This window comes from Falco naumanni, chromosome 10 (assembly GCF_017639655.2).
Source record: "Falco naumanni isolate bFalNau1 chromosome 10, bFalNau1.pat, whole genome shotgun sequence".
NCBI classification, from domain to species: Eukaryota; Metazoa; Chordata; class Aves; order Falconiformes; family Falconidae; genus Falco; species Falco naumanni.
Genome location: NC_054063.1, coordinates 18,362,380 through 18,375,236, shown reverse-complemented (window position 1 = coordinate 18,375,236; position 12,857 = coordinate 18,362,380). Strand labels below are relative to the sequence as shown.

General features: G+C 40.3%; 1 long non-coding RNA gene across 2 annotated transcripts in view; it reads right to left on the bottom strand.

The window, feature by feature from the left end:
- Window positions 1–12,857, bottom strand: part of LOC121094626 — a 42,018-nt gene that overhangs the window by 18,553 nt on the left and 10,608 nt on the right. The window contains exons 3-10 of one of the 2 annotated variants that reach the window (XR_005829902.1): window positions 11,973–12,047; window positions 11,000–11,129; window positions 7,657–7,867; window positions 7,041–7,111; window positions 6,733–6,933; window positions 6,450–6,533; window positions 2,022–2,227; window positions 1,305–1,446 (exon numbers count right to left, since the gene is read on the bottom strand). This is a non-coding gene — a long non-coding RNA (uncharacterized LOC121094626). The remainder of the gene's footprint in view (window positions 1–1,304; window positions 1,447–2,021; window positions 2,228–6,449; window positions 6,534–6,732; window positions 6,934–7,040; window positions 7,112–7,656; window positions 7,868–10,999; window positions 11,130–11,972; window positions 12,048–12,857) is intronic. The other variant, XR_005829903.1, reaches the window with a different exon arrangement.

Here is a 12,857-nt window from a genome sequence, read left to right as displayed (position 1 = left end):
CCTCTGTGTCCTGACTGCTCTGCATCTTGTTCTTTGAATGAATTTGATTCACATGTTTCCCCAACAAATTGTGGGGGCTTGTTCATAAACCAGAGAACCTGGCAGTCACTTGCCTACATACCTCACTTGCCTGCGAGCTTAAACAAGGCGGTTCAGCATTCTCACCTCACATGCCATTAGTGTTGTTTTTCGACATGATGTGGAGAAAGGAGCAAGCAACAGGCATGTTTCTCTAGCACCTTCTTTTTTGATATAGCTTTGGATACTGTGAAGAGTTCACCAGTGTCCAGGAGGACACGTCATCTTTGAGGAAATGATCTTGGCAACCACAGAAGCTGTTCTTTGCTACCAGCATATGGTGCCTCATTTTCTGAGGGGGAGAGACTCAGGGTCTGGGTGACAGGTCAGAGTTCTTGAGTTCCCTCCTGCACAAGAATAGCCCAAAACCCTTCTCCAAGAAATGGAGCACAGGAATAGCTCCATGGCCTCTTGTACTAGCCTCTTGTTTCAATCTGTCTTGCAAAAAGTGGAAGGGGATTTAGTCTGACAGTAAATTCTTGACCTAAAACTGCAACAGACAGCAAGACACAGACAAAGGATCAGTCTGGCCGGACTGAATATTTAGTTATTCTGCACATTTTCAAATTCAAATAAACCTACAAGCAAGGGTATTTACTCCACTCCAACATGCAAAGTGAGTTAACAGAAGTCTCAAGAGAGAGCACAGTGTTTGGAGTACAGAGTTTGAGTCTAAATAACAGAGCCTAGTTTCTCATAACTTTATTTTCTTTAATTGCAAGTTCCAGTTGAAAGGGTCTTTTTTTTTTTTTTTTTTTTTTTTTTTTTTTAACACATTAGTTCCTCTCGGTCTCATAACAGCTGAGCCCTCAGTGGAGACACTTGAATGAGCTTTCAGAACCAACTGTTAGTTTATACAAACTTGTAGGAACTGATTCTGGGCTTATTTTAACAAAATTTAGTGTAGAGGTCCCAGTGAGTTCAATAGTTGTTGGCTGGGAGGAAAAGTGAGCTGATAAACAGGCAGGCACCTGTCAAATCTCATTTTCTTGGAAAACCAAGCTAAAAAATGTCGAAGAAACATTTGTGGCTTACAAGCTGTGATTTATTTTTCAAACGAAACAGGGAAGAAAAGAGCAAAGAAACTAGTCCTTTTCTCTCATACCCAACCAAGGCACTGAGGTCTGCTCCTTTTGACCAGTCTTTTCCTCAGGACACTCCCCGCTTGCCTTATTTTAATGTCCCTTGCAAAATTGCATTACTTTAATATCTGCGAGGCAGCCTACCTGAAGGTTCTGTCTGGATAATGAGTTACTGCAGCAAATACAGAAGGAGCTCAGGGCGCGAGTAACCAGTGTGAAGTCTGGAGGGTCCATGACCATTTGCTATCCACTTTCCACCGCTAATTGCCATGTGTCAGCTCTGCGCCTGCAGTGGAAAAAGAGAGGTAAATACTTTAAAAGCTGAATAGAAATTCTGCACGTGAGTACTTAGATCAAGGTCCTGGTTAAGGAGAGAATAGAAAGTAAAGGGTGACATGGGGCTAGGTCATGTTCGGGTCTGTAGGTTTCCTAAGACGTGATGCTAGCAGGGCATTAAAACTTGGTCCACTATGGGAAATTATTGGTGATATGCCATAAAAATATGGCAGTGACTGCAACAGGTGCTCTCTTTCAGTGCTGATGTGGTAAAATTGTGATTTCCCAACCTGTTTCAAGTTGGCTCACGAACACTGTGGAAACCCAGGGATGTTCCTGTCCAAAGCAGGTCCCACTTCCTTATGCAGGACAAATGGACCTTTTTTAGTATACATCTAAAATCAGATTGTCAAACCCAAAATGCAAGTTACAGAGTTAAACTAAAATAAGAGTATAGGGCTTTTTAAAGCCTAAAAATACTAGCAATACTTCTAAAATAAAAAAAAAAAATATTTTAAGAACTTAAAAAGAATTTCTTTCCCCTGTCCCACCCCTACCCCAAGAAAACCTTCTCCCACCACTCACCAATTTCTGAGTTCCTCTTATGTACACAGGTCACAGTTGCAGGTTTTTTCTGAGTAAGCATAAGGCACCTTTTTCCCCTTCTTCTCTTCACTCTGTGAATACAGGATTCTTTCTTTCTACTTTTGTGACCGCTGAGAATGGTACTGTGACAAAAAATACCCAGAATTGTAGTGCTCACAATAGAAAAGCAAGTGCTGATAGTGCCACTGAAAATGCATCCCAAAAGAAAACAACATAGGTCAGTGTCTTGGGATAAATACCAAGGCATTAGTAATAGCAGAAGTTTTTAATCTCTCTCCTTATTAGTTTATGTCTAGGGGCAGTTTACAGAGAGAAGGGATGTGGTGTCCTGGCCTAGGTTTAGGCTTGCATCTGCTTTGCTTGCTCAATGTAATAGCCTGTGACACACTGGTAGTGCTTGGGGCCGACCCCAGCAGCCTGGGCTAATGAAGCTCATTCCTTTGCCTCAATCTGCCCCAGTCACAAAGCCCTTGCACGCTGCTTACAAAGGGGGAAAAAAAAATTGCATTATGTCCCTTATATAATCCCCTTTGTTTCTATTTAATTTAATTATGCTGCCCTTAACCTTTTGCCCCAGGATGCTGGGAGCTCCTGCTATATAGAAGGTTGTATTTTGAGATCCAGATTTCCCCAGTATAATCCCAGCTGCTGTCAAGCTTTATGTTTCATGCCTGAAAGACAGCACTTGCAATGCTGGGCCAGCCAATATATTGTGGAGTGGCTTGTGTGTCTGGCATCACTGCCTCCTTAGGTTTATAATCTATGAGCAATTAGTATATAAGCAACTAGTAGCTGCCCAGGGCTAAGATTAAACAATTAGTACTCCACTTGCTTATCCAGAAGGATCCCACAGGCACAGTCCAAGGTCTCTGTTTGTCTAATCAAGGATTAGGAGCAATTAAGTAAAGTAAAATGCAATACTTGCATGATATCCACTAATACCCATCAGCTGGACTGGCACAAAACACTTAAGTGTTTTTAAAATGCAATTGATTTCCTCCAAGGTTAATCCTGCAGGCAGTACATCTAAAGAAAATATTGTACTAGAACCTGGTGTTTATAGACACAGCAGAAAAAAAATATTCCATCTAGTTAACCTATGTAACAGTAAACCACAAATCCAAGTAAATGACCCAGGGTCTGTGCCTCAATGAGCTAGTTTCAACTAGAAGGGGAGAGCTCTTGATCCATCAATTCAAGGATGCAGAACTGAAATGACCTGCAGTCCTATGCCTGAAATTCAGTGAAGGAGTCGTCATATAACCTCTGATTTGTGTTATGTAGGGAGTGACATCAGTTAGTCTATCAGTCTTTTCTGACAACAGAAAAGAGACACAGAGAGGGTACTTGTGATGACAAACTGGATTATTTTATGCCTGTGTTGTTTCTCCCCAAATATTTACAAGGAAGCTCACAGCATCCCGTCTCTCCAGGTGGCAGCTGTCCAGGGAATCTCAGGAACTGGGAGATGGGATGCTTCAGATGCACATGAAAATTCACCTTAAGCCCACAAATACTGTGCACTTGATCCGTGGAAGATATGCAGGGATTGTGCAACCAAATATACAAGTATTTGTCATAATTTATGATTTTTTTCCTAATAACTGTTTGAGACCTGTCAAACTTCCCATCCTGTGTTTCTAAATGCTGTAGGTAGAGAGATAAGCAAAAACTGTGCATAGAACAGCTTACATTTAAATTTTATCATAAGGACCCTGGTAGCATGTCCATGAAATAAAAAAAAATTACCATAGAAGGTATAAAACTGCTTATAACAGTCTAATAGGAGCTGTAACTCATACATTGCTAATTCTAATAATAGATTCTATTCAGTGTATATGCTGTCCTGCATGCTCAATTGCTTTTGAAGTATACATTTTGGGTTATGGATGGTTAAATAAGTTCCTGAACATGTAGCACTGAGGGAAAACACCTCAATGTTTCACACTGCTGAGGACTGCAGTAGTTACAAGATTTCATTTCAAGATTTTAATTCACATAAATTCAGGAGCAAAGGTTTTTTTTAATTTTTGAAGAATAGACTGATGGCTGAGTTGCTGTCAGGTTTCAGTTCTTACAGACTCTGTCTATCTTTACATCTCAACCTGTGACTTAAGGTCCCATGTCCTGTGGGCATCCAAGGTCTATAAAGGATTAAAAATTGTCCTCAAACCTTGGGGACCATGCAGACCTCCTTAGATGGCAGTCCCAAGTCTATTTATTTCCCTCTGTCTGGTCAGTACCTTTGGTCTACCTCATCCTTGGAATCTTCAGGCCTCACAAAAAGCAATGAAGATAATTAGGCCTGGAGAGGGGGAAGGGAAAGGAAAAAACAAAGAGAGGGAGAAAATGGCTGGCACTGGCTCAAAGTGGTACTAGATGAGTAAACACAACATCTCGTATTTTAGTCTGAAATAAGTGAACAAAAAGGAAAAGGGTGAACATGTTTTTTCTGCCTTCAATTACATTTTTAGATAGAATTATTGATTTTAGCCTTATAGATCTTTAAGTATTGTTTTCGGAGAAGACAGAAGTTCCATTTCAAAAATAAGAAACTTTGATGATAGCTAAGTAGGGCACAGAATACTGTGAGCTTAACTGAACAATGTGCAACGGCTTGTTTTGTCCCTGAGCATGAGCAACAATATATGACCACTGCCTGCCCTTAGATGAAGGTGTTTCTAATATAATAACCCTCTTAAAGGAAGTACCGCAATGCAACATTCACTTATCTATGCCAAAATACTTAACACCATTTCTATTGGTTGATTGAATTATATTATCTGTTCTAAGTATGTTGGACCACTACACTTCTACTAGAAAGGCACTGTAATTATATAATTAATTTTATGGTTCCTTATCAGCACGTAAGAAGCTTTCAACAGATACCAAATCTAGTTATACATATTCAAAAGCACAGATGAAGGTGACTTGCCTGTGATTTACATGACACTGATTGTTTGAATTGCAGCCTTTGTTGTACAACACAGAAGTTACAGTTAATAAATCCACATAGTTCCAGAGCTAGCTGCACTTCTGGGCCTGGGGATGTGAAGTTAGTTGGCATGTATCCTATACCTATGCCACCTATAGAAATTTACATTTCTAAATGCAATTGCCAGCCAAAATCTCTGTTAACCTGATAAATTCTGTTTGGCAAGCAAGAATTACTTGTATGGTTTGGCTAACATAGCAGTTGCCGTTAACTTCCCATTTATGTTTCTTTCCATGTAGAAGCAGAAGGAAGAAGATCCTGAAAGAAAGGATGAGTTGTGATAAAATGTGGATCCAGCCACTCCAGGTGAAACAAGGCATTTAGGTAACCTAGATGGTGCTAGGCACAGGTTGTGCAAGGAACCAGTCCAGCTACAAAATATAGATCCTCCCTTTTAATCTTGATAATGGTTCCTAACTGACAGAAGTAATTATATTGCCCTGCTTTGCTCCCCCTCATTTCCCTCAAATAAAAGTGGCTAAATTGTTCTCATGGAGTGAGTGGGTGTCTCAGGTTTTGTAAGACAGTTCTAAGTGTGCAACATGCTAATTCTGGGTTGAGAGCGATTGAATAACTTGACTGTGATTTTAATATTCCGTCTCCCTTGGGAAGAGTAAAGAAAAAATCATGTAGACTCATTACTGAAGGTAAGGAATGAAGAATGTACATTGGTAATTGTAAGAGAGTAATTCTGCAAAAGTTTATTTCAATTGTTTGGTTTTCTATTTCAGTTGCTTCTTCAGATTTTTTCTGAAATTTGTTCCAATCATTAAAAAATAAATAAATAAAAGAAAAGGTGGTGATAAGAGCTAAAAGTACAATTCCTTAAAGAACCGTGTTATTTCACTTATAATAAAGCAGATGAAGAGGTAAATTGGCCATGGTCCATAACAAATGGAAGGAATACAAAGAAAATCTGAGTAGATCTCAAGTGCTTCCATTTCCTTTAAATCTTAAACTTGTGCTGCCTCCAGCAATGACTGTTTAGAAAAAGAACACTATCAGCCCTAACACTGAAGGACTCATTAAATAGGATTCATCTTGCCTAGCTTTATGAAGTTAAGCATCTAGTCTAAGCTAGTGTCTAGGTTCTCTTGTCAATGAAGTGAGACAGACATCACTGGATGTAATTTACACTGTCCATTTAGAGCAAAAATAAATAAATTGTTTAGATTATCCATTTTTAGACAGCTAAAGCAAAGCGAATGAATTAATTCATTGTATCTGAACTATTCTGATGCTCACATCATCCTTTTTTGAGACAGAGATGCCATGGAGCACTTTCTATATCTGTATCTCCACACAGCATAATCCTTAAACCTGTAGATGATAAAAAGAGGCTAGTTTGTTGAAGTAAATAATCTACTTGGAATATACTGAAATAAAGATGAATTAAAAATACTTATGCTTACCTACTACTATGTTTAAGTCGTCCTTTTTCTGTTATGATGTTGTAGTCACGTTTTTCCATCCTTCATTTTCAGGTTGTTCTGTTTCTGTATGAGACAGTCACAAACAGAGCAAAAGCCGCCGCTCAAATTAAAAGTACTTTTTTATAGAGTCTGCGTGCTCAGTACCCTGTATATATTGCCTGAGCACCCTTTAATGTAAGTAAATATTACTATGCCTTTAAAAAAAAAAAAAGTATTTGCAGCGTCACCATATCAGCTATACTGCTTCCAATGACTGAATTACCTGAAAGAGTTAAGCCGAGAGCCATATGAGTGCAGCTGCACTCAAGATAACTTCTTGTTCATTTATAGGGTCTAGAGCATGTATACATGGGCACCGAGTTTTCCAGGAGCTGGACTCGATGATCCTTTATGGGTTCCTTCCAACTTGAGATATCCTATGATTCTAACATGATCTGGCTGGGCTCACACAGGAATTCAAAGGCTGAGAAAGAATACAATACATTTCTAAACCCTGGAATAAAATCCTAAGTGCTGTTTTAATTAAAGATGTCTTGAGAGGGACAGTGCAACTGTCTGATAATCACCTACAATCAACAAAGCAGGGAAAAATCACAGGAGAGTAACGATGTCTACAGGCCAATGCTATGCTAAGATGCACTCTGAAAAAAGAAAAAAAACAAACTTGTATCAGTCAAGGAATTACCAGCAGTAAAAGAAAAATATTAGTGGTCTTGTACAAGTCTGGTGAAATCTCTTCTAGATGATGGTGCAAACTGTCGGTTGCCTTTTCCACAGAAAGATTCATTCAGAACTGAAGAGGGAGGGTGACTTGGTAGATCAGTGAAATGCTATGTTGATCAGACACTAAAGGAACCTAGCACATTATCAGGTGATGTTTCCAGTGTTTTTCTCCAAACAAAAAGTCAAGAACCAACACAACTGTAATGTATATGTATGTATTTAAATTTTGCAGAGCAGTATGATTTTTTTGCTGTTCTTTGTGGCGAGTGTGAAGAAATACTATGTTTGCTCCCGGTGATGAAGTGCTTAAAGACAGGAAGTACTTCTCATGAGATCTAGTGAAAGAAGCATATGTTATGCCCATATTGTTATAGAAGCAACTTCTCAGGAAGATAATTGATAGTGTTGTGCAATGTGTTTTCACCTGCTATTTGATGTGACTTGTCTGTACCTGTTGACATACCTCAGATGGGAAGGCTGGGCAGATCTCTATCTTATGAGGAAAGTAGTAATAACCATTTTTCTCCAAATATTACCATAGACAAAACTTTTACAAATGTTGTCTGCAAGTCTCTGCAGAGTGTGGACAAAGTCTACAAGCTCCATGTGCAGGAAATCATTGCTGGCTTACGAGCATTGTGCTGCTTCGTCTCTTGGAATTTGCAGTTCCTGTCCTGTATAGGAAAAAGAGTGGGTGGGTGCAGTGGCATAACAAAAAATCACAGAATCACAGAATGGTTTGGGTTGGAAGGGACCGTAAGGATCACCCAGTCCACCCCCCTGCCAGAGGCAGGGACACTTTCCGCCAGCCCAGGCTGCTCCCAGCCCCGTCCAGCCTGGCCCTGAGCACTGCCAGGGATGGGGCACCCACAGCTGCTCTGGGCAGCCTGGGCCAGCACCTCGCCACCCTCGTAGCAAAGAATTTCTGAGGGATTTCAGCCTCTCCTTGACCCCTTTCGTGTACAGAGGACAGTGTTACATGTAAACTTTCAAATAGCCATAACTCCTAACTGTGCTGGTTTGCACAGATTACATCAAGTAGCTGGAAATAGGATTCTCTTCCATGCATTTGAAGGCAGGGAGGTGAAAGTGTAGTGCCAGGATCCTGGCCAAAAGACTAAAAGCATCCAGTCTTTGAGACAGTCTGGTAATCTGTATGGGGTGATCTACAGCCACATAAAATTGAAGCATCCACTCAAAGTGTGTATCTCAACGCACTGTCCAGAGAGTGTCTAACTGGTCTCCTAAGGTAGGTAGCTAACAGAAGTTAGACACTTAAAGTTAGGTATGATGAGTCTAGACCTAAATGTTTGGCCTTGTAGGGAAAATGTAGACAAATTCTGTTCACTGCAATTCTAAAATAAAATAAGAGTGTCTGTGTATGCATGGAGAGAGGGCGGATGAGGCTGTCTGGTAGATCAGAACATCATTCAAACAAGGTAAAGATCCGGGCATAACCTTAACTCTGTTTTCAAATCTTCACATGACTGAGTTTGAAATAGTTTAACCGTTTCCTGATTTTCAGTTGTTGGAGTTTATAGAACAGCTATGGAACAGGATAACATGAAAGTTATGTAGATCGATAAAGCTTGCAGTTGCAGTATTTCCTATTTGTTCTAATAAGACAGTAATGCTTCCAGTGGGAGTAAGTGATCACGCACCTAATTCTACGTGTAGGTTTTATGTGATTCTTTATTAGGCCTTCCCTTTCTGTCCTCTGTTGGAGTAGCAAGGTAATTGCTGTCATGCACTGTAAAGCGAGGTGTGAGAAACAAGGCTGATGAGAGAAATCACTTCCACAGTGATGTTACAAAATCTATTATGCAGCAACTTTAAGTATGTGTCCGTAACTTTTGTATCCAACACCTTTTTCAGCTTATCTTCCATTTACCCTATTAACAGTACTAGAAGTTACTCCACATTAACACACCCCAGGTAGCAGAGTGTTAGGTGAATGCCTGTTTTCTTTGCTGCGTCGCCTGAGTTGGAGAGAAACTCAACAAATTAAGTCAGACTGTTTGGGTACTGAATGAGCTATCCTCCCTTACTTGCAACATGTAGTAATGGTTCCCATAAACCATCATGCCATTCTTCATATAGTTCAAGTTTTTTTCTTCCATGTTCTTGTGACATAGTATTCATAGCTTGGCTCAAATAACTTTCAAACGTGTTTTGAGTTTCCATGGCTCTGGGAAGCTCCTCCTTCATCTTGACGTTCCTACCTGCCTTGTTCAGACATGTGGAGCTACGTATTTAGTGACTCTTCAGCACTAAATTTGTGACAGGGAACTTCTGGTCTGATTTAGACAGAAGTATGGTGCTTTGAAAACCAAGTTGGAATTAAGTAAATGGGAATAATGCAAGGTTTTCGTAAGAGTTTAGGTTGTTAAGAGTGAGGGGAAATAGCTGGCAGAATGCTTCCATACGTTTCTGTAATTTCTTCAAGGGATTAAGGCATCCACCCCAAGCTTGTGGGTGCAGTTATCACCAGAACAGGGCATAATCAGCTGTACTAGCCAAAAAGGGTGTAACATGGTATGACAGAAAAGAGATTATATCACTCTTTCTATTCAGCAAGTCTGTGCTGCAGATCTTGAGTCATACACTGATGCTTTCTGGGGGGCAGTAGATAAGATCTGTTATTGTGAAAGAACAAGTTACATCATATGAAGATGTAAAGATACGATTCTGTCAATGCCACCCTTCCATTCATACTGTAAAACCTTGTATCTGTGTTTCTGCATTGATATCTCATGCGAACATGGCAGCCATAGCACAACTGTTTATGTGACCATCTGGAGTGGTGAGCAGCAGCAAGTTACTGGGCATAAGCATAGGAAGTCGTTCAGTCAGAATACAGAGGATTTTTTCCAGCTGTTTCATACATTCTTTGTCTCTTTACTGACCTCCACTAGGTTACATCACTTACTCTCTCAGAAATTTCTGCAGAGTGGCACAAACAGAAACCACCTTTGCTGCATCGTTATCAAGAGAACCTCTCAGCACAGTGCTGGGTAACTAGTGGAGCGCACCCAAATAATGGGGAGCATCTGGAAAGAATATGGCTAGCATCAGCTCTGTGCCACATCAGCTGCTCCACTAAAGCACTAGTTATCAGAGCCTTGCTTACCTGAGTCTTTTGTAGACCTGTGTTCAGGACCATGAACAAAATGCAACAAATTTCTAAAGATTACTAAAGGTCCTTGCCAGCATTGTTACTGCTCCAACACGACTCTCCTGTGTGGCTCTAGAGGAAGTGTTCGGATTAAGCTATATGCCACTGGTGATCTTTTCCCTAAAAGATGTTCTTCAATTCAAGGCCAAAAGGGAGAGTTCATGGTCATCGAGTATTTCCACGAAGCAACAACAGTTGCAGTGTTTTGAACTGGAGGGGAATACGGATCAGCACACTGAGGATTCATTTTTTATGCATATGGTGTGCCACCAGCCCTGAGGATTTTTGTAGTGTTCTTGTAATCAAATTTTATGAAAGGTATAAAGAGGTTAAGAGATGCTCTGCTATACTCTTACACAGGTCCATTGCTATTTACATTTGTCAATCTGATCAATGACCAATGAAAACGATGGGGGACCCACAATTTCTCTGGGCAACTTGTTCCATTGTCTCACCACCCTTATAAAAAAAAGGCTAAAGCCTTTGGGATTACTCTTATCTCCCGATCTTGCTTTTGCAGCTCCTGTGAACTGCAGGGATTGCTTGCAGCCAGGGTAAAGTGGGGAAGCTGCCACAAGTAGTGCATCAATCAACCCTGTAGCAACCACAGCAGCTGCTTCCAGGAACATACCTTTAGGAAATGTGTCCCTCCTAAACGCCGCCCAGCATCACTCGGACAGAAAGCAAATTCCCAAGCAGTTTTCCAAGCAAGCTTCTGTAGTTATTGCATGTGCTTCTTCTGACCCTCGAGATGGACAAACCTGAAAAAAATCAGCCAGTTAACGAGTGTCCAACTGCTAGCGAGTTTGTGGGCAAAAAATGTGCTCATCACGTTTCCTTGCCTGACTGCTATTTTAATGCCATAGAAACTTGTGGTAAACACACACCAAACGTTCAGCAAGCTCCTTGGGAGTTCTTGCCTTCTGGTATATGCAGGAAGGGTAGAAAATGGTGGTAAATTAACATCTATACAAAAACCATCTATACAAAGAGGTGATTGCTTCCTTTCTTTGACAGAAAAAAAAAAAAAAGACAAATAGTTCCCTGATCTTCCGTAGTTAAGGGATGTTTGAGGTTCATGGAAATAATTTTGAGTCCATTGTTGTTTCAAATTCTGTATTAGCTGGACTTTGCATTCTGTATTTTCCATTATTCATTTCTCTAGTTAGTACAGTCAGATTTCTTTCATTTTAGCATGCTGGAATACCCCAGAGAATGGACGAACTTGGAAAACACAGATATTTTGTTTCTGGGATCTGTGCTGGTCCTTATAGATTGGTCCCATGGCCAAATCATTACGCCCTGCAAGACTTCAGCTGCCAGCTCAGCTGTCCTCACACCTGAGTGTGAAGCATATTAAATAGGCTGTGCACTATAATGGGAAAATGCCTGTTTATTTCCTGCTCTCTCTTTTTAAGCATGTATGATAAAAATCCAGCTCAAGGGCTGTAGGTGAAATTAATAGGAAGAGGGTTTACTTTGCTCCAGAGATGCTGAAGAACACATAAATCTTCATCAGCTCAGTGCTTTTGGACACCAACAGCATCATCGCTTCCAACAAGACACAATATTCAGAATCTATTTATTCTAAGGCAAACTGATACCTGTGATACTGGAGTTATCTTGTCCTGCTTGAGCTCTGCATCCTCACAAGCTGTGCATCTTGGCCTCAGCAAAAACTGTGGAAGAGAGTAGAAGCTGGAATATTTGCTAATAGGTATGTCTGTAGTGCAGATTCATGCAATCCAGTGCAGAGAAAGCCATGCTGGCACTAGTCAGCAAGGTAAATTTGTGTGTGTGGACTTCTGCGTTCTCCTGTGTAGCCTGATTATGTGTGAACATTCTGGTTTGGAGCAAACTTGATTATATCCACACCGAGTTGCTTTGGGAATATATCCAGGACATTGTGGGTGAAGTAAGGAACTCTTCATTACTAAGAGCAGTTTCATGCAACACTGTGAATTCAGCAGGCTCTTCGGTTAATCTGGGAAGCAGACAACAAGAAGTGAAAGAAGCATTCATTAAGAAAATCTGTAATGCTTTAGTGAGGTCTGTACATTTTGCAATAGGTCAGTTGCTTAGTCTTTTGGATGTATATTTTAAGAAAAATTAAGAAATTATCTTAGTTTGACTGGAAGATTTTACCAAGAGCATATAGCCCTGAAAGATAGTAACTTAGGAAAGGATGAAAAACACAGAAGGCTCTTGGTAAGAAGAGAAACCTGAGGAATGGAAAAACGAGTACAATTAATGCCACAGTATTAGTAAGGGTGACACTGCACAAAACTGTGGAGTCCTTTTATTGCTGCTTTTTGTTGTGGTGTTTTCTCAAAAAGGATAGAAAAGCAGAGTTAAGGAGCAAAGTGACTTAGAAAAAGAGGAGTAACAGTCCCGAGATTGGAATTTTTGGCTGAATTTGGCAAAATTTGGTTGAATTTTGGAGACTGTAAAAACATCTGGTGTTGCAACATCATGAAATAACCAGGTAC